Source organism: Xenopus tropicalis, chromosome 7 (assembly GCF_000004195.4).
Source record: "Xenopus tropicalis strain Nigerian chromosome 7, UCB_Xtro_10.0, whole genome shotgun sequence".
Taxonomy (NCBI): domain Eukaryota; kingdom Metazoa; phylum Chordata; class Amphibia; order Anura; family Pipidae; genus Xenopus; species Xenopus tropicalis.
In genome coordinates this window covers 49,302,966-49,326,308 of record NC_030683.2, presented here as the reverse complement: position 1 = coordinate 49,326,308, position 23,343 = coordinate 49,302,966, and the positions used below count along the sequence as shown (strand labels likewise).

At 39.4% G+C, this 23,343-nt stretch overlaps 1 protein-coding gene across 3 annotated transcripts in view; it reads right to left on the bottom strand.

Annotated features, from left to right (window-relative positions):
- Positions 1-23,343, bottom strand: part of bmpr1a (bone morphogenetic protein receptor type 1A) — a 66,739-nt gene that overhangs the window by 27,355 nt on the left and 16,041 nt on the right. For 2 of the 3 annotated variants that reach the window (XM_018095824.2, XM_018095826.2), the window contains exon 2: positions 15,478-15,580. The exons of the other annotated variant lie outside the window; for it this stretch is intronic. The gene's annotated coding sequence lies outside the window, so the exon portion shown is untranslated. The remainder of the gene's footprint in view (positions 1-15,477; positions 15,581-23,343) is intronic. 3 annotated transcript variants of the gene reach the window in all.

The following is a 23,343-nucleotide window of genomic DNA, read 5'->3' as shown; positions in this document are numbered from 1 at the left end:
ACACAAGGAGACTGATCACTATATCATTTTGTATAGGGAAAGATTACATAATTAACCATGTTACTACGTAACCCCTCTAAAGACCCTTTGGCTCAGCTCTGCATTGAAAAGTAAGCAGGCTCAAACAACATGCAAGACATGCATGAAAAACTCAGATCTTTTTTTACAGAATTCCTGTTTTATTGCACTCAATTTTCTATCTGTCTGAAGTACAGGTATAGGACCTGTTATCCAGAATGCTCGGGATCAAGGGTATTCCGGATAAGGGGTCTTTCCGTAATTTGGATCTCCATTCCTTAAGTCTACTAAAAAATCAATAAACCATTAATTAAACCCAATAGGATTGTTTTGCCTCCAATAAGGATTATTCATATCTTAGTTGGGATCAGTAACAAGGTACTGTTTTATTACTACAGAAAATTCTGAATTATTTGATTAAAATGAATTCTATGGGAGACAGGCTTTCTGTAATTCAGAGCTTTCTGGATAATGGGTTTCCAAATAAGAGATCCCATACCTGTATAATCATTCATCCTATAGATGCACCAGGTGCCATGTAAAACACCACTGCAGTCTAAATTTATGGCAGAAAAATCGCAAAAATGGGGCAATTAGGGAAAGTCTGATAAGGTGGCCATACAAGCTTCTGATTCGTCCCTTCCAGACCAAGTTGGTACCTTATTGGCCCATTTATAAAAGACTTTGCTGGGCCTGCCCAACAGATATCTTGCCGAAAATCAGCTAGATAATGATCAATCACGTTTAAAAATCCAGTGGGGGAGACCCCAATGGGCTGCATTTACTGCTGTGGTCCAATATCACAAGGCATACCGGAAAAAGATCCATTCATTTGGCAACCTCAACAAAACAAGCAAATGTTTATATGTATAGCCAGTTTAACGTAGCTCTTGGATGAAAGATGAATCTTATTCAGTGTGCAACAATTTGCCCAACACCTTTCTGAATACAGGCAGATGAATGTTAGTTTACGATATACTAAATATTATGCAAAACCACTGGGTATACACTATTCATTTCCAATCTTACCCTACCTATACAGCTGCAACAGAAATGTTAAAGCTGTGTTTAGAAGGTAGTAACTGGCTTCCTTGTTCTACCACCATAAACCATCCCCAGATTATAAGGCTTCTGCCATACTGGGCAGATTCTCGACCGGTGAATAAATGCATTTTGCATAATTCAGATGTGCCCACAAACAGAGCCATTGCCTTGGTGCAATCACATAGAGCGGATTTTGGTGCAAAACGGATCGAGTATGCAGTGGCTCCAGCTGAAGGCACAACATTAAACCTTTTTCCGTGTAAATGTGGACTCTCATCCTGCATTTATCTATAAGCTAAGAATCGTCCCCTGTGTGGCAGGAGCTTAAAGAAATACATGGGAATACATATTTTTTTCAAAACATATCAGTTAATAGAGCTTCTCCAGCAGAATCCTGCAATGAAATCTATTTTTCAAAAATGCACACAGATTTTTTTAGATGTAATTTTGAAATTTCACATGGGGTTAGCCATATTCATTTCCCAGCATGCTACAGCCATGTGACTTCCCCTGCCTTTCCCCCTCCCAGCAGCAGATCAGCAGAACAATAGAAAGGTATCAAAGACAGAAGCTCCCAGTACATATCAAAATAGCACTCAATAGTAAGTAGTAAGTAGCACTCAATAGTAAGTCTGGCTTGGGACTCCTCCAGTTACACTGAGCAGGAGAATCAATAGGTTATCTGAAAGCAGTTCTAATGTGTAGCACTGGCTTTTTCAGAAAGCTCAGACTCAGGCACAATGCACGGACTGCCTACACACCAATATCACAAAGTTGTAGTTAAAGAATGAACTATGGTAGATAATCAGTGTAATTTAAAAAAATACAAAGTACACCATAAAAATCAAGACAATCTCTTTAAGGCTGATTGCCCCTATGCTGGCATCAGCCTTCTTCCTTGCCTGCACTAGGAACCATTGCACTGGCCTGGGTGCAGGTAAACACAGCAAATATCGACACCGAAATTCAAGCACTTGCATTTTAGAGCCAGCATCCCCCATGTGTGCCCACAACCAGGCCTACACAATGATTCCAGGCACAGGCAAAGAAGAAGGCTGATGCCAGCTTAGAGGCTGATTCTTGGCCTGTGTTTTTCCACAGGCAGAGAATCAGCCCCATGTGGCATCAGCTTAACAGTTTGCAAAATGAACTGCATGGCCTAACTATAACCGATCTCAAAGTTAAGACAATGCTTTTTAATAATTTCTCACGTCACTCCTTTTCTTAGGAAGAAACTTACAACCTGGGCCCAGTACAAAAAATGTTTTATTTGAATGTTGCAGCAGGCCCTGACATCATGTTTGCAGACAGTCAGTCAGGGTGTGTAGGCAGTTCAACCACAGGCAGAGTATCCTCAAAAAAAACATCTTTTGCATACACCACTGCTGTTTAGAGTATATGAGTTTGTCAGTAAAGGTATGGGATACCTTATCCGGAAACCCATTATCCATAATAACGGAGAGGCTGTCAACCATAGATTTCATTACAGGTATCGGACCCCTTATCCGGAAACCCATTATCCAGAAAGTTCTGAATTATGAAAAGGCCATCTCCTATTGACACCATTATAATCAAATAATTCACAGTTTTAAAAATAATTTCCTTTTTCTCTGTAATAATAAAACAGTACCTAGTACTTGATCCCAACTAAGATATAATTAATCCGAATTAATCGGATCTGAATTACGGAAAGACCCCTTACCTGGAAAACCCCAGGTCCCGAACATTCTGGATAATGGGTCCCATACCCATATAAGCAAATAATTCTAATTTCTGAAAAGGATTTCCTTTTTCTTCGTTAAACTAAAACTGTACCTTGTACTTGATCCCAACTAAGATATGATTAATCCTTAGGGGCCTATTCATTAATGTACGATTGAGTCCGAATACTAAAAATTTGTAATTTTTTTAAGTTTTAGAACTGTGCGTATTTTCTACAATATTTTCATTAATTTCCGCGACATTTTCGTATTTGTCGCAATGATTATGAAAGTTTCGGATTCATTCAAGCTTCGGTATCGTGACTTTCCTCAGGCCAGGTTGGAACTGCAGAGTCCTATGGGAACCTCAGAAAGTTTGTTGTGCCATTTACGATCACTCGGATACGAAAATTTCGGAACTTTCAGATCGTAGCACAATATATGACCACAATCTGAAATTTTTGTGCTATTCACGCCCATAAAAATTATTAGATTTCATACAAATTTTCAAAAAGATTCCAAAGATTCCAAAATTCGGACTTTGATAAATCTCCCCCTTATTGTATGCAAAACAATCCTATTGGGTTTATTCAAGATATAAATGGTTTTTAGCAGACGTAAGGTCTGGAGATCCAAATTATGTAAAGATCCCTTATCCAGAAAACCCCAGGTCCCGAGCATTCTGGATAACAGGTCCCATACCTGTACATGCAAAAGTTATGCATACTGTTCACACAGATGGGTTGGTAACAATCTCTATCCTTGTCCCTCACACACACTGTTCCCCCTAGGAGGAAAACATAAAAGCACTTTGGCAACATATATAGCTACCTGTCAGATTTTGCTTACTGAAGGAAATTAACTTTTAGCTGTATAAAAGCCATTTAAAAAAAATCAATACATTGGAAGGGTCACTTAAATATTATTTTATTAACCTTTTTAGGTATGGTAGACTTTTAAATGTCTTTAGACTTCAGCCTCCTAATCTGGAAGAAGAAAACTACCTCCTCCAGAGAGCTACATAACATTTATTCCAGGAAGATCTTTGCACAAGTCATTTTGAACTGACAAAGTCAGTCAAATGAATGGGGAAATGTCTTCAAGAAAAACACAGCAATGCAGTTGATTTGGCTTATTACTACAGATATACCATGTCCTGGGTGAATATTTATAAATATGTTACAGAATTATTCTCTTATTTTAGTAAAACAAAAACTCAAACAGCCGTTATTTTAAAGACATTTACAAATCATATCAGAAATAGTAGTAGTAAATATATTCCTGCATACCTGGTAACAATTCATGGTTGAACCATATTTGTTCAGCTGTATATCAAACCTATTTTAATGCATAAACACTATATATTAAAAATATTATATTGTGTTCCTCTGTATTATCACTTGCCTACATCTGTAGCAATATTACTTGATATTTAAGTTTTCGGCTACAGTCTGCTGTTAAACATGAGGATTAAAACACTTCAAATTGCATATATAGTATGTGCATTCTTCCCTTCTGTGTTTTATTTTAGATGAACAAAATTGTTTCTCCTAACTAATAAGAAAAAAAAATCTCAGTTCAGCAACATACACCAGTAAACATTTACAGAAAAGATGTAGAGGTGAGCACCAAAATGTTATGGCTATACATCATATTAAGATAAAATGCGGAGAGCTTTAGCATCCACAAGTTCAATACAATGCCCAATGCTGTGCACTAAAGCACATACAAACTTTATGCGAGCTACAGATCCTGCATTTCTTGAATTAACATTCACAGTTTTCACTCCTGGCTTTATGCCAGCACAATAAAGAAGCAGGGACCCTCCTCTTCCTTGAGCTCCTGCCCCTAAAGGCTGCCTCAGGCGCCCTGTCTGACATGCTTTTCAAGGCGCGCTAGACTACAGGCCAGACATCCTGGCTCCACTTCCATTGTGTGCAGGGGGCTGCCTCTCTCCTTATCCAAGGACTGGATTAGCATAAGAATACCATCCACCCTTAAAGCCAGCAAATTCAACAACAACCCCTCCCCTCTATTCTTAATACATCGCAGGTTTCTTTCCCCTCTCCGATGTAATTTACCCACAAATCATTTCATCCTGTTCGGAGCCCTTTGAGAAGTTATAACACTTAGCAGGCGACAAGAGACCATCGTATAATGCAAGCCTATTATTTTAAGCCTGCACTGGGGATTCCACATTTAAGGCAACAGATTAGTAAAGCTAGATGGGATATGCCTTCTTGCTAGAATGTTATATCATGTTTGCTTACAGAAAATCTGAAATCTGTAAATGTTTGCTATCTTTTAAACTTAAACAAAATGAAAGAGAACCAGTCTTCCTTGAATTTATTTAAAGAAACACTTATTAATCCCATCAGTGCCAAAAAAGGAAACTGCCTGGAACCTGCAGAATCCAGGGGTCAATACCTTTTTCCCTCCAGTGATCTTATGATTTGTAGCCTGGATTATGAAAAATATGTCTCACACATATTTAGGACATTTATACATTTTGCATTAGGTTTTTCATTTTCTTTACACAAGAATGTCATCAACATAAAGTAAAGCAAAAATTAAGGCAATAGGGCTGTGTTGTCTCTAGGTAATCTCCTTTCCCATAGATGACAAAATATGGAGATCACTGCATGTAAAACATTTACATGTAGAATAAGGCATTTAACCAAGATAATGCTAAATTGCTGCATATAAAGGTGCAAGCCCCAATCTTTTTCATATTTGGGCATTTTGTAATGGAAGAGGTGGTTACCTGGGTTGAAAAAGCAGTGTGTGCGCCATCACACTTTGGCTGATGCCACACAGGGCTGATTCTAAGCCTGTTACATAGTTACATAGGGTTGAAAAAAGACCAGAGTCCATCAAGTTCAACCCATCCAAGTAAATCTGCCCCTCTGCTGGCATCAGCCTCCTTTTTTGCCTGTACCTGGAAGCATTGTGTCAGCAGGCAGATATTGGGTCTGAAATGCAACCTCTTACGATATCCACCTCATGTGCCTACACCTTGGACAATACAGTGGTTTCGAGCGAAGGCAAAAAAGGAGGCTGATGCCAGTGTAGGGCATGGAAAAACCTTAAAACAAACACTAATTGATTAAACTGACCCAATGTATTACTTATCACTCAGATTATGGTGTAAATAGAATACTGTTCTCAGTCTATACAATAAAATATGTTAAAGGGCCACACACACAGGCAGGCCAAACTGACAGGTACTGTACGTGACATACGGACTAAGTCAGCAGCTTATCTGCCCATGTATGGGCCCTCAATAAATGTCAGCCCTATAGTTCTGCTCTTGGCTCTGCATAGGTGCCTATTATGAGTCAATTGTTAGCCAGGTCGCCAAATGATTGTATCCAGTTCTGTGCCAAGGGCAGCAAGCTTTAGGCAGACAGCCCTTGGTTGCCTATATAATTGCCAAAAATTGCTCCCCAAGTATAATATAACTTAAGGCCCCCATACACGGGCCGACAGAAGCTGCCGATATCGGTCCCTTGGACCGATTCGGCAGCTTATCTGCCCGTGTAGGGGCAGAAACGAGCGGGCTGGCCGACCGATTTCTGGCCTGAAATTGCCCAGATATCGATCGGCCAGGTTAATAGATTCAGTTGGATTGGGGGCCGCATCGGCTCGTTGATGCGGTCTCCGAACCGACTGCCCCATTGCCGTCTACATAATCCGGTCGTTTGGCTCCAGGGCCAAACGATCAGATTATTTATTATTATTTTTTTTTTTAACTTCAAGCTCCCCGATATCGCCCATCCATAGGTGGGGATATCGGGGGAAGATCCGCTCGCTTGGCAATCTCGCCAAGCGAGCGGATCTTACCGTGTATGGGGACCTTTAAGCTGGCCATACACGTGGCGATCCGACGATGTTTCGTACGACCATCGGTCGCACGAAACATCGTCAGATCCGCCACACACCATTCAGGGCTGAATCGGCAGGTAAGGAGGTAGAAACAATAGGATTTCTACCTCCTTCTGCCGATTCAGCTCTGAAGGGAGAATTTTGGTCAGGCGCCTTCTATGGCGCCCGATCAAAATTTTCTAACTTGGCCGATCGGCGAGCCGACCGATTTCAGCAGCTTCCTGCGATATCGGTCGGCTCGCTGACATGCCATACACGCACCGATTATCGTACGAAACGAGGTTTCGTACGATAATATCGGTGCGTGTATGGCCACCTTTAGAAAGATGTTCATTTTCAAGCCTTTTCAGAGACAGACACAGGTTAGGAAATAATAAACTGAGGGGAGGCAGAGAGGAACCTCAATTAGAAGATAATAGAAACACTAGGGTTTATTTTGGCAAAGTTGTGCGAAGTTTCTTGCAGAAGGAAACCTTTTGGAAAAAGCAGTAATGCATATTCCTTTCCATTGGCGATTCACTTTATTGCCGGTGGAAATGCATTTCAGGAAGATTAGTCGCCCGCGATAGCGATCTAACCACGGCCCGCTAATCTCCCAATGTGCCATCAGCCTTGGGGTTGGGTGTGGGTTATAGCTGTGCAGGTTAGGATTAGGTGTGGATTTAATTTTTTCCTGACCTGCACATCTATTAGACAAACTCTTCACTTCCTGCAGTTCCAAATGATTGAATATGCAGGTATTAGGGTTCAGGTTAAAAAACAGTTTTAAAAAAGTCATGTGTCCAACAGGATATTTGAACACGGGATCTCCAAAATAAAACTACTCAATATATGAAGGTCTGGACACTATGGGAACTCCGAGGACTGGCCTCTTGAACAGCCCATCTCCTTTAACACCCAGACCACCATAATAATCTGAAAAAATTCCGAAAACTTCCTTACTGGGCAGATTCTCCTCTCCACCCCCTTCCCTTACCCCTTACTTTTATCATGTATCCAATAGTTTGATTCTCAGGTTTATATGTTCCTCTTGTTATTTTTCCTTTCTCCTCACAATTTTATACTGTCAGACTTTATTACTCAAAAGAATGTGTAATATAAAAAAGCAAGTATTTTTGCAATTTATATACAAAAATAAAAAACTATAAGTTACAAAAAAAAAAAAAAAAAAAAAAGGCATGTGTCTGGAAATTCCCAGTAATCACACTTGCATGGTATACATCTCTTAAGACCACAAGCTTGTCCAGATGCAGTTAAGGATAAGCAAGTATATGGACACCTTTGCCATTGCCTTAGCTGCCACTATCTTACAAACTAGCTGGCTGCAAGCTTTACTATCACTTAACCAGGTCTCATAGTGTGCTATTACTTCCTTTCATCCAAGTCAAAAGTGGGCTTATCCTAGCAATCAAGAATGGCTAGTCAAATGGGACAATCCATAGTAGGGCCAACAGAGGCTGAGTCGGCAGCTTTTATCATTTCGTTTATGTCCACCTTTAGACTAATGGCACAAAAACGTAAATGTATTTCTGTACACAGGCTGCTACCATTCTGTCTGTTCAGATGAACAAAGACCCAATTATCAAAAACCCAATTGTTTGATATGTAAAATAAAGTTTGTAATTTTTATTTTATTTGGATGTGCCCTGATCTTCCTTTATGTTTCACTATAAATTATCACTGTACCATCTATAAAGCTTTTGATTAATACTCAGTGCTTAAGACTAACCCCCATATGTAATAAAAGGCACTAAGTTTGCCCAGTAGCAGTAACTCATAGCAATCAAAAAGATGCTGGCTTTTAAACAGGTTACCATAAAATTCTATTTGCTGATTGATTGCTACGGGTTACTGCTTCTGGGCAAACTTGGTGCTTTTTATTGCATAACCCCCAAAAGGTAAACACAATAGACAACGAAAAAGATTCTTCCAGCAACAACATAGCAGTTTATACAACATGGGGTATTCTCGAAATCCTAGGGCCAATCAACCGAATTAGCCCAATATTGCCCACCTGTAGGGGGATATTGGGAAAAGATCGCCAAGCGAGCGGATCTTAACGTGTATGTCCACCTTTAGGCTGTACATGCACAAATAAAATCTTTATACAATTTTTTGTGCATGTATGGTGGCCCAACAACTCCAAAAGATGACATGTACTATGGATTAGGAAGGCATGAAAGAGAAATGTAATCGTGCAAAGAAAAATGTAGGGGAAGCAGGTAAAAACTAATGAGAGGGTATAGACATGTACAGAGAGAACTAGGGACCCTAGAATTCCATTTTAAAATTGTGAAAGTGGGCATAAAGAGATTTTATAAATAGTCAAACACAAACATGAACCTCTATTTTCACCAGTATTGTTTTTAAATTCTTAACATAACTAACATTTTTTCCACATCAACTAACCAGCAGAAATGTGGCGTGTAAAAAAACTTCAAAATATATTGTTTTTGTGAAGGAACTGGCTTCCTAGCTCTCTGCCCACAATTCTAAACACTTAAATCAGTCTATCTATCCAAAATTCGATGCACATGTATTCTGACTTAAAACACTGCTCAGCAGTTAGGACATAATTAAAATAATGTGCTTAACACAGCTCTTTTTCAGATCAAGATTTTTAACTATAGTTAAAGGGCCACTACAGCTTTGTTTTAGTTTACCCTTGGATATAATTAAATTAGCATGATTAACAGTCCACAGGCCCAAGAATCAGTCTCTACACTTGAATCTACAAGCCTAAAGCTGGCCATACACGCACCGATACTATCGTACGAAACCTCGTTTCGTACGATATTCGGTGCGTGTATGGCATGTCGGCGAGTCGACCGATATCGCAGGAAGCTGCTGATATCGGCCGACTCGCCGATCGGCCAGGTTAGAAATTTTGATCGGGCGCCACAGAAGGCGCCTGACCAAAATCTGCCGTCAGGGCTGAATCGGCAGAAGGAGGTAGAAATCCTATTGTTTCTACCTCCTTATCTGCTGTTTCAGCCCTGACGGTGTGTGGCGGATCTGACGATGTAACATCGTCAGATCGCCACGTGTATGGCCAGCTTAACCCTGTGACTGCACCTGAAGCCACTGCTTCGGCACGGGTGAAGACACACAAAGTGGATCTCAGCACTAAAATGTGCAACACTGACACAGAGGTTTCGGGTGCAGTCACAGGCTTAGGTTGCTTAAAAGCATAGGGGCTGATTCTTGGCATGTGTATCTGCAGGCCAAGATTCAGCCCCGTGTGGCATTATAGATTTGGGCATTTTTATCCTTCATGTATGTCTACTGGAAATATTGAGAGATATTAGATAAGTGTACATATTGGACTCAAGCTTTGTTTTTCTAGCTTCTGTAAGGTGACACAAACTCTGTTTTAGTACACAATAAACCTACACAGTCCACAACCTTCCTTATCACATATCAAGGCCTTGATGTAGGCTAATGTGGCATGTTGTATTCTATCCACGAACAGCACATACTATGCCCATCAATTGATGTTTGGCCTTAAGTCTGACCTTTAAAGGAATACTGTCATGGGAAAACGTTTTTTTTTTTTTTTTTCAAAACATATCAGGTAAACTAGCTTCTCCAGCAGAATCCTGCATTGAAATCGATTTTTCCATAAAAGGAAATTTTTAAATTTCACATGGGCCTAGCCATATTCTTCATGTTCCAGTGTGCTACAGCCATGTGAACGGTGCTCTGATAAACTTCAGTTACACTTTACTGCTGAGCTGCAAGTTGGAGTGACAGCACTCCATCCCAGCAGCCAATCACCAGAACAATTGGAAATGAGCAAGATAGCAGTTCCCAATAGATATCAAAATAGTACTGAATAGTAAGAAATCCAAGTCCGGCTTGGGACTCCTCCCGGTACATGGGAATAGGAGAAGGAATAGTTCACCTGAAATCAGTTCGAATGTGTAGCACTAGCTCTTTCTTTAAGCTCAGACTCTGGCACAATGCACTGAGATGGCTGCCTACACACCAATATTACAAAAAAATACATTTGTTGGTTCAAGAATAACATTTTAAATAGTAGAGTGAATTATATGAATTTATATGTAAACAATGTAATTGAGAAATAATAAGTACACCATAAAAATCAAGACAAAATCCCTTTAACCACAATGGTTTTCCACATGGGAGGAACAGGCATCTTCTCTCTGCCGGTGGACTGTTATGATGTTTTACTAGAAGCTAAAAAGAAGTAACTGCCAGCAGTCCAGGCTTAATCAAAGATGCTATTCTGTGCCCCATTAATTGCTTACATGTGCCAGATGAATAGTACATGTGCCAGTGCATAGTACAGCGTTGTTCTAGCTTCCAAATATACATTAAATGATGCAATATTTAACCAAAAGCATGTTGCCTTCCAAGCCATCCTTTGTGCACATGTACTTTAACCCTTTGAGCCCCTTAGAACAGTGCTGTCCAACTGGCGGCCCGCAACCTCCCTCTGTGTGGCCCCCCACCTGCCTGGCTGCTTTGATGGCTTACCTATGTTTAAGATTTAAATGGTATCAGTACTGGCCCCCTGCATGGTTAACACCTCAGATTCAGGCTGTAAACCCCCTGTATTGTTTAAAAATGTAATCCCCTGTGTTGTTCACACCTTTTAATCTCTGCATTGTTCATCCCCTGCAGTGTTCACACCTCAGGCTCAGGCTGTAATCACCCCCATTGTTCAACTGTTCACACCTCAGACTGTAGGAGCAGTAGAAACCCAAAAATAAACCCTGCACACTATAAAAAGAACATATACTGCAATTAAAAAGTTTTTTTAATATATAGGTATTGTGCAGACTGTAGGAGCAGTGCCAGTATTGTGTCACTGCAGACTGCCTGTGTGTGCCATACTCTGCTTGCCCTATGCTGCCTGTGTGTGCCTGTGTTGACAGGGGGTCTGCTGTATAGGTAGTTACGCCAATGGCTGTTATGTCACTTTGCAAAGTTTGCTACAAATGTTTTTTAAGCTAAATCATACGTGACACATTAAGTAAATACATGTTCCAATTGAAGAAAATGGAAATCAGAATGACCTGCTCTCAAATGTCAAATTGCAGACAAAGTAAATCTGACATTTGTATTTTGCTGGTGTTAATATTCTTGTTAGGGTTGATGTTCCCTAATAAACAATGCTTGTATTGTTTTTCTAGTGAGAAAGTCCTCAGAAATACAAAGGGAACCATGAAAGAAATTTAAAGAAACAATTTAAATTAGCATACTAGTTTAAACCAATTTTATACATTTGATTTTGCATGCATAAAGAAAAATACTTCTTGAATCAAAGGACCACTGCCATATGCTTTAACATACTAGTATTAATACAGTAAGATGGTCACAGTATTTGGGGGTGTGGTTAAAAAGTAGACCTGGTCAAAATTAAAGTAAATGCTACCTGCTGATTGGTTGTAATAAATTAAGATTGTTAACAAATAGGTATTCAACCGCACAGCCCTTAGATCAGGCTTGAGGCATCAATCCTCACAAGGCACACCGCTGAGCCCTTCAATACAATCCAAATATAGAGGAGAGCACCATAAAGCAGAATTCTGCTAAAATGCTATTTATTTCAGACCAAAATACACAACATGTTTCGGGCACTTGATAAAGGGCGTCACATTGCCCGAAACATGTTGTGTATTTTGGTCTGAAATAAATAGCATTTTAGCAGAATTCTGCTTTATGCTGCTCTCCTCTATATTTGGATTAAATTAAGATTGTTGCCCCTTTTGTTATTATTTACATAGAGCCACCATAAAATTTACAGAGTAAGGGGATATAAACACACACATACTTAAGAACATAGTATACATATGCTGACATTTTTTGCACACACACAAACTAAAAAATGCATGTTGAGACAAAAAGGGGAGGGTCCAGCTCATGACAGATTGCAATCTAAAAGGGAGGGGAAGTGAGACATTAATGGTAAGGGCTGTGACACACGGGGAGGCAAATAAACTCCCCATAATGCCATCCCACCGGCTAGAATGTAAATCGCCGGTGGGATGGCATGTGCAGCGCCACGATTTGCCAAAGTCGCGGAAGTTGCCTCGAGAGGAAACTTTTGCGACTTCGGCAAATCACGGCGCCGCGTATGCCATCTCACCGATGATTTACATTCTAGCCGGTGGGATGGCACTGTGGGGAGATTAGTCACACATGTGTCACAGCCCTAAGGGTGACCAGTGTGGTTGTCAAGCTCCTTTTGATAGCAGTGGTAAGTGCCATGTGGTATAGTATGTTCTTGTGCATTTTAAAGGGCCACTTCAGGACAGTACTGCAGAGGAAATTCCTTCAGCTGAGATACCTACTCTGTCTTTTTCCAGACTATGAAAAAATCAAGGGAGTCAATCCACTTATCAAGGGTTCCTTTTATTGTCCATTTGAACTAGCTATGCCTCCAAGTACGTTGTCATTACTTTGGACTGTTAGGGCGAAGACACACGGGGCGCTTAAACCATGCAGCGAAATTGCACACGCGATTAGTCGCCGCAAAGGCCATTGCAGTCTATGGGCAAAAAGTTGCCGCAATTAGTTGCCGCGGCACAATTAAAAGTTGCGGCGTCTAATCGCCCTGTGTGTCTTCGCCCTTACAGCTGGGCAAACACGTTAGTCTCTAGCCCAATAAGTTCACTGAACAAGCGGATTTTAAACCAATAGGCTGGGCCAAATTGGAAAGATCTAAACTGTATGGTCCCCAGGCCAACAATTTCATCAAACGAGCGTTAAAGGAGACATACTGAATCAAAATTGATACTGTACCAGTGAATTATACTCCTCTAAATATAGAAGGATTATACTTAAAAAAAAGTTGTGTTTCGGACTGATATATTGAGAAATTCCACCAAAACCCTGAGTTCCCTAGATGTGCAGAGGACCCGGCAGTTCTTAGTACACAGCACTGTAGGATAGGAACCAATCAGCAGCTGCTATTGGCTATCCTCTTCCTGTCGTGCTTCTGGCAAGGACTGTTAGAAAACACCCACCCTTCATTTGAAACATGGACAGAGAACTGATAGGATCTATAGGGAGCTCCAATAAAGGGGCCATTTTTACAGATAGGATTACTGTTTAGCCCAAAGTGAAACCAGCACCATACATTATTCATATCTGCCTACAAAATTAGGTTTTTTTTCTATGTATCCAATATGTCTCATTTAAGGTGGCCATATACACGCGGAAAGAGATACTGATAAAAGCCTTGGATATCAGACATATCCACCAATGGTCGCAGGAAAGATCATAATTGTAGCATTTATAGCCACCTTTAACATGACCCTCAACCAATGAGATACTCAAATGTGCTTGAGACACATCTGGCCACCTCTCCTTTCAGCTTCTTTTCAGCTTAATTATAACATGATAACCTTACTATTAAACTAATAGGTTTATTTTAACCATCAATAGAAACAAAACTCTTGTGGCATTGAAAAAAAATCTGTCTACATATTTTACGTAAGAGTGGGGTTAAGAACAATGGGTTAAATTAATGTTTTGTACATAGGATGACTGGCAAAACTTGAAGCCCCCTCTTTTTCCACTGCAGGTGTTAGTTTACATTCAAGTTAAACAGGCAGACCTGCTTAAAGTTAAACAAAGCTTGCCCCTTGTGCAGCTGTTGGACTGTAAACCTTGAGACCATGAGAAATTACCCAGTAAAGAATGTATAATAAAATATGGAATTAGACAGCTAAAAAGCACCCACAAATCAAATAGTACATAAAAAAAAGCAGTTACAACTATATAGCGAATGCATCCCATTTATACAAAAATAGGGATAATGCAAAAATATACTTTTGTAAAATTACTGCTCCCATTCACTAATATTATTAAAGGGGTAGTTCACCTTTGATTTATGATAAAGAATGTCATTCGTATCAACTTGCAGTTGGTTTTTACTTTTTATTGTTTTTAGATTATATGCATTACTTTTCTGTCTCTTCTGTCAGAATTCAAATGGGGTCCAAGATTTTAACAGTTGCTACACTTATATTTTTGTTACATTTTATTACTTATCTTTCTATTCAGGCCCCATCATATTCCTACACCAGTCTCTTATACAAACCTCTGCCTGGTTTCTCGGGTAAATTTAACCCTAGAATAAAAAAAATTTACAACAACCAAGAAATATATAAAATAGAGAAATGTAAATTGTCTCAACATATCACTGTCTATATGAGTGGCCTACTCCTGAATAAAACATTAACAGTTACCTTGTTTCTTAGTGGTCGAGGATTGCAATAGGAAAAAAAAATTCTCATCTGCTAAAAGGTCATGTCACCTTTTCAAATTAAAAACGGCTCATTTACTGTAACTGGGCAAACATACACTACTGCAGTAACACGTGGCAATCGTGGTTTTGTATTAATTAACTTCCTACAGCTGACTCTAGTCAGCATATCACTGATCAGTGCTTAATTTGTCCAGTGACCGGACTATTCAAAAATTTACAGCTGTACTGGACAATGATGCAGTGAGGGGTCTGCAAAGTCACTGACATTCCCTCAGGAAGAAAAATCCTCTGCAATAAAAGCTCTGCAAAAGAAGTCATTGCCTTACTGGAAAAGAGCTGCACAGTTAATCAAATTTGCAGGTGAATAATCAAATTGCTTGGGAATTGACCCAATTTTGGAGAAAGGCTGGTCACTCTTCTCTTATAAAGAGACAACATATTTTGCAGCGCTGTACATACATTAAACATATAAATTACATATAATACAAATACAACTAACACAAGAGGCAAACAGGGCCCTCAATAGAGCTTACAATCTAGGAAGAGAAAAAAAGCCAGCCAAAAAAATGTAAATTCAGAAATACTTACTAATACTATACTTTCACCAGGGATAAGAAAATTCTCTGCAGCTTAACGTGTATTTCCAGTTAACTTCTAAAACAATATCAAATTGAGGCATATTCTAGCAGACCTAGAAAAAGAGATTAAAAGTGTTAATATTTTGTTAAAAAAAAAAAAACCCTTTCATTCAAACAATAATTGGAAAAAAAATGTATGTCGTATGCCGTTAATAGTTATGAGAGTTGCCTCACTAAGGGAAATATAAAAGCAACTTGGCTGCACAGAGGCAGATCAAATTAAAAAGAAAGTTAAAATTAAAACAAGCAATGTTTATTACAAATGGTTCATATTTTCACGCCAATGCAAAGAAATAATAATTAAAGACATTCTGAACTGCACTGTTTAATTAAGAAATATTTGCTTCACCATGCAGAGAATAATCTAATCTTTTCATGGCAGCACTAAAGAAGAATACCAGGATTCATGTGACCCCCTTCCCAAGGTTACAAATCTCTTTCTGCAGTATCCATTAGAATATATATTAGTAATGTGGCATTGTTTACTCTTTGGTAGACACTAAGGAACCTTACCCTGCAAATCATATTGAACAGCTTTAGCTATGTGAAGCACTCTGCTTAACAGACGGTCTTAACACTTTAAAATTTATTTTTTCTTCACTGATCAGTTGGACACACAAACCTGTAGACAATCTAAACACCAGTTTCAAGTTTCTAGACCTCACTGATCTTTAGTATGCATTTATTGCAGACAACTTATTAAATAATTGTGTTCATTTGGGAAAAGTTATTACTATGCAGAAACTATATATAGGTTAAACCCAATAATCAGAAATGTTAAAAACATTTTATTACATTCCTGTGTTTGTAAAGCACTGATATATTTTAGAGGGCACCTATTGCATAAAAATTCATAAGGCCAGCACACCATATGGGAGAAACAATAGTGTTAGCTGAACACTATTGTACTATGGCAGCCAGCACAAAAGCATATTAAAGGAAAACTATACCAGCAAACAAAGTAGGTCTCTATAAAAATACATTGCATAAACAGCAATAAATAAGGATTTGTACAATATTTGATGTGTGTATGATGGGTTGACGAGACGATATTGGCGAAAGCCTTGGATAGCGGTCGTCTCATAAATCGTCAGGGTGGCAAATTTTGATCGGAGGCTTTGAATATCGGCAGTAGGTTAATTCTGATTTGTCAGACGGGGTAAAATTCAATTTCTATCTGAGGATTCAGCTCTTAGCATCAGTAGAATGGACAAAGATCTTACCTGCAAGCAATGGTCACAGGAAAGATAGTTATTGTAATGTGTATGGCCTGCTTAGACTAATGGTCCATGGAGCGAGTAAAGGTGCCCATGCATGTGAAGATCCGCTCGCTTGGCGATCTTCACCTGATATCCCCACCTACCGGTGGGTGATATCGGGGAACATGTAGGCTAATTTGGTCATCTGGCCCTGGGGCAGTCGGTTCGGGGACTGCATCAACGAGCCAATGTGGTTCCCTGATCCGACTAAATCTTTTAACCTGCCCGATCAATATCTGCCCAATTTGAGGCCAGATATCGGTCGGGCATGCCCCTCGTTCCTGTCCCTACACGGGCCAATAAGCTGCCGAATCGGTCCAAGGGACCAATATCGGCAGCTACAATCGGCCCATGTATGGCAACCTTTAGTCACCTGCAACAGATCTCTGATATCTCGGACGACTAACTGCTCCAAAATGCCTTTCCACTGGCAAAAATAGGAGTTGCTGGTAGAAAAGGCTTACACAACGCTTTGGCTTTTGGAAGCAGAGATCTATCACGGGCAACAACCTCACTCCGTGGGCAATCAGCCTTAAGGTTTATTTTATCAGGACTCATTAAGACTAGTGTCACACATGGTGTTTTCTCTACAGACATATTTATGCTTTTGAAGTGCAGGAGAAAAATCATGGGCAAAACCTTCCAGTTAAGAACCAAACACAGGACCAAATAAGTCAGAACTGCTAAACACTGACCCCAGTATATAAAGAAAAGCTGGAATATAAATTATTTTTATTAAGAATAGACTTTTTTTTACTAAAAAAAAGTATATAGCCACTCGAGGAAGACAAATTGTGGCAAATTTTTATTGGTAAATGGTATTACTATTAATTTTACAAAGCAGGTTTCTTTTAAAGTACATAAACGGGTAGGAAACATGTTTATGAAATTTTACTTTATTCTAATAAATGACTCTACTAATATTACTCTAATATATCCACTAAATACCCTAAAAAAGCCACAAAATAAGATCCAGCCGTAAATACAACAATATATACTTTTGGATGCAGAGCAGCTGTATTGACAGCTTATCGGCCAGTGTATGGGGGCCCTCAGACGGGTCTACCCGACTAATTTCTGCCCAAAAAACATCAATTCAATTAGGCATGTTCAAAATCACAACCTGAGGGCCTGCATCTTGTCAATGTGATCTGATCATTTTGCCCTTTGGTCAAGGTGGGCGTATTGGTGGAAAACCTGCACGTTTCTCAACCTCAACAAACGAATGAATCTTTCAGTGTATGGCCAGCTTTAGGCTACTCCAACATAGGGCCTATGGATAAACGCAGGCGGAAAATCTGACCCAACCCTGATAGTGTGGCTGCACCCGGGCACAAACTGCATACATGAGCAGAATTGCTTCCAGAGAATCTGTGCACCACCCACTATGGTAAGCAGAGAGACATCAATCATAGAACAAAGTGAGTGAGGGGGTTGCATAAGGGATCTTGAGAGATAACTTGCTGGCGTTATCATGGTGTTCTTTAATCTATAGAATCAGGTATGTTTGTGTAAAACAAAAATACATTGCACCTTTTATACATACTAAATAAGCTCATGCACAACTAAATAAGCTCATGTGAAAAAAGTGGGATAATTTCTCCATATCATAAAAAGCTGTTTAATAAAAGCCCTTTTAAATTATATATGAAACCCAAATTTTAAATCTCAACTGCCATTCATATATTGGATGCCCCTCTCTATGCCTCAGGTATAGAGGTGATGCAGGCAAATACTTTTGCTTTCCATTCTGTACTTCCTAGATCTCATTGCCTTTATCACACTTAAGGTGGCCATACACCTTCAGATCCGCTCGCTTGACGATGTCACCAAACGAACAGATCTTCTCCCGATATACCCCACCTACGGGTGGATGATATCGGCAGAATCCAGGCTAATTTGGTCAAATTGTAACGACGGGTATAGGCAAAGTCGGTTTGGGGACCGCGTCAACGAGCCAATGTGGTCTCTGATCTGACTAAATTTTTTAACCTGCCCGATCGATATCTTACCATGTAGAATTGTGTAGCAAGTCATTAATATCAGATTCCCCAATCTGGCACATAAACAAGATTTTAGGATGATGCAGAGCTAACAGTGTTTACAAAATGGTGCCTGCCTACTTACTGTGATTGTGAATTCCAAGACTGATGGAAGCAATGTAAATAATTTATATAGTTTAAGTTTATTTTGCTTAACTAGCATTATAAGAAAAGATTTGGAATTATTTCTTAGGCCATCGGCACATGGAGTTTCTCTCAGCCTGTGTTTTTCCTGCAGGCTGAGAGAATCAGGTTAGTTTTACTCCGCATTTCTGTGCATCTGTACAGAAAAGTACTCAATTGAATGCAGGTACGCTGAGCAAAGGATGGCCCAAAAAAGCCTGCAGGGATGGCAGAAGGGAGTGGATCCACTTCCCTTAGCCTGCACAAAAATGCAGGCTGAGAGAGGCAGAGCCAACTCTGTGTGGCCATGGCCTTAGGTTGACAAGTTCTCTTTAATTAGCCGATCAGAATTTAGAGCCAGAATACTGGTAATATAAAAAGTCAGACGAATATTGCTTTCAATAACAATTACATTTACCAGTCACTTTAAAGCACTGGAAAGTCTTAATTAATGTATATAGAAAAAAAGTCAATGACAGGAAGCAGTGTAGGGTGGGGTCATCCAGGATTCCTGAAACACTTTGTATGCACAATTAACCTATGTATGAAAAAACACAAACAGCCAATATTACAATGTGTTTACAAAAAATAGACCACAAGAACTGGAAATATAAGGCAGACAATAAAATAGCATTACATATTCTGTAAAATGTATTTCCTGTTCGTTAACTGACGTACACATAGTACTATATCCAAGAGATGATTTGTTCAAAGGTTATTGCTTGGTAAGTTCATCAGCTATAGATTTAAGCAGGGATGAGTAACACATATCGCAAGCAGCTAGAAACTGGTCAATAGTATAAATGTAGCTACATGTATATGAGCAGATTTTCCCACTTTTATCAGATCATAATATGGGCAGATGAAGACAAGTTATGAAAGGACAGCATCAATGGGCCAACAAATCCTTTGCAGATGGCAATTTTTATGTCTGTCTGCAGGGGGCTATTAGTCATACAATATTGGCTTGTGTACGGCCAGATAAGGCTAGGGCTACATGGGCAGATTCTCAGTCTGCGTATAAGCACAGGTCAATAATCTGGCCCTCTACTTTAAAAATCTTCAAGTTGTGCCTGCGCCCAGAAGAACTGCTTCAGTTTGTGTACAGGCAGATATTCTGGCAAATACTGACTCAGTCCTAAAGATACTCAATGAAGACAAACCAGCTTTCAAATGAGTGCTATAGAATGGCTAAAAAATTGGAAAAATATTAATATTTTTTTTTAAAGAATAGGCATATCGCTCAGATATGAAAGCAAGGAGCATTTACAAATGATAAACAAAACGTGATAAATGATGTCAACGGAGAAAGGCAAATGTAAGCATTTTGCACTGACATAGTTCTACAAAACAGGATTATTCAAAATGACTGTTATTCTATCACATTTCCCTAGAGGGGAAACTTAAAGGAACTTTAAGAAGTCTGCCCTTATGTTGAGACCTACTTTGAAAACTTCTTTCTTAGCCCCTTCTCCTTATTTTATACTACCCCTCCCATATGCATATTTGTCTAGCTTCCATAATCATAGTCATTCCCCAAATAATGCAGACTGCTAATGACAAGCCACAATGCATCATTTAGCAATATACACAAAGGATGCACAGTGAAAAATTCATGATAATATTGTAAGGCTAAATAAAGGTGGCGATTTTCGATCTTTCGTGCGACCATCGGTCCCACAAAAGATTGTTCCAATCCTCCACTGACAATCAGGGCTGAATCGTCAGATGTGGAGATAGAAACAATAGGATTTCTACCTCCTTCTGCCGATTCAGCCCTGAAGGCAGATTTTGCTCAGGCACCTTCTATGGTGCCCGAACAAAATCTTTTAACCTACCCGATCGGCGAGTCGAGCGATATCAGCAGCTTCCTGCGATATCGGTCGCCTCGGCGAGTTGCCATACGCGCACCGAATATCGCAGGAAAGAAGGTTTCGTCCAATATTATTGGTGCGTGTATGGTCAGCTTAATGCTCTTTAAGGTACATAAACTTTATTCTATAATAATTACTAAATTACTAAAGCTTTTCAAGTAAATCCTGAAACTATTTTTTACATTTTATGTAAAAATGTGTTGTTGTCATAATACTGAAATATGTTTATTCATAAAAAATGTATACAAATATAGGACTCCGAATATAAGTATGCAGAAAAGAATTTGCACTACAAAATGTTAGACACTTGCATTTAACACTAAGTTCAACAGAGATACATTTTATTTGTTGCCGTGGGCAAGCCAAAGCTAATGGTAACACTAGTTTCACTATCGGATGCAAATATATGAGGCATCCTCTAAATTGGACCAAGATAAAAAGTATAAATTTGAAACACTCGATCCACACAAGTGGCCATACATGGTAAGATCCACTCATTTTGCAGGGTTGCCAAATGAGTGGATCGATTTGATCATTTAGAACTAGAGCCAAACGATTGCATTACAAAGGCACCATCAGTGGAAAGGCATACGCGTTGCTTCATTTCTCAAAGTCACTAAATTTTCTCCTGCAGGCAACATTGGAAACTACAGCAATGCTTTTGACTTTCCATTAGCAATTCAATTTGTTGGCAGTCTTAAAGGAACAGTAACACCAAAAAATGAAAGAGCTTTAAAGTAATAAAAATATAATGCAGTTGCCCTGCACTGGTAAAACTGGTGTGTTTGCTACAGTAACACTACTATAATTTATATAATAAGCTGCTGTGTAGCCACGGGGGCAGCCATTCAAGCTGGAAAAAAGGAGAAAAGGCACAGGTTACATAGCAGATAACAGATAAGCTCTATAGAATACAATAGTGTTTTATCTGTTATCTGCTATGTGCCTGTGCCTTTTCTCCTGTGAATGGCTGCCTCCATGGCTACACAGCAGCTTATTTATATAAATTATAGTAGACTTTCTGAAGTAAACACACAACTTTTACCAGTGCAGGGCAGCAGCACATTATATTTTAGTTACTTTTTTACACTTTCATTTTTTGGTGTTACTGTTCCTTTAAGGCATTTCAGAAAGATTAGTTGCCCAAACAAGCAGAGATATATCGCGGGTGACTAATCTCTATATCAGGCATTAGTTTTAGGAAATTAGCACACAAAGAAATGTCACCTGTAGAAAATATGTCCTACCGACAGGCAACAAATCTCCTGAGAATACCATGCCATTCAAATATATGAAGCACTTTAAGGGCTCTGGCACATGGGGAGATTAGTCGCCCGCGACAAATCTCCCTGTTTGCGGGCGACTAATCTCCCCCTGAGTTGCCATCAGTTGCCATCCCACCGGCGAAAATGTAAGTCGCCGGTGGGATGGCACACACTGCGCAGGCGATTTAGGCAAATCGGTGAAGTTGCCTCGCGAGGCATTTTCGGCGATTTGCCGAAATCGCGCCGCCGTGTGTGCCATCCCACCGGCGACTTACATTTTCGCTGGTGGGATGGCAACTCGGGGAGATTAGTCGCCCGCGAACAGGGAGATTTGTCGCGGGCGACTAATCTCCCCATGTGCCAGAGCCCTAAAGGTGGGCACATTCAGATTTTAGCCTTCTTCTGTCCAACGTTCAGATAACGACCATACATTTAAAATGCACAATCTAAAACGAACACTCTTGATTGAAACTGAAATATAAAGTCCTAAAAATAACAAAATCGGAGGATGTTCTGAACTTATGACCTATAATAAAATGAATTGTAGGTCACCCAAGGATATTGTCAGATACACAATACAAGAAATGAAGAAGCTGCTCAGATGAGTAGTGAAACATCTTCAATGATTATTTAGCAAGTCCAGTTGCTCTAGATTTACTTATACAGGTATGGGATCCCTTATCCGGAATCCCGTTATCCAGAAAGCTCTGAATTACGGAAAGCCCGTCTCCCATAGACTCCATTTTGATCAAATAATTCAGAATTTTAAAACCGATTTCCTTTTTTTCTGCAGTAATAAAACAGTACCTTGTAACTGATCCCAACTAAGATATAAATAATCCTTATTGGATGCAAAACACTCCTATTGAGTTTAATTAATGTTTTATTGATTTTTTAGTAGACTTTAAGTATGGAGATCCAAATTACGGAAAGACCCCTTATCCGGAATACCCTTGGTCCCGAGCATTCTGGATATCGGATCCTATACCTGTACTAGATATACCAAGACCTGAATGAATTAAAATCTTCGTTGTCAATACAAGCACAGATTTTATCGCTATCCAATCGAAATTTTCTAACCTGTCCAGACAACTTAAACAACAGATTACCATGGTATGAAAATTATTGGGACGATAAATCAGAGCCCATATGGTCCAATGACTTTTTTTTCCGGCAACATAATTTTGGCTGAGTTGTTTCCTGCAGGACCAGCATTTTCCACAGCCAACTGTCGTAAATAAAAAAAAAAAAAT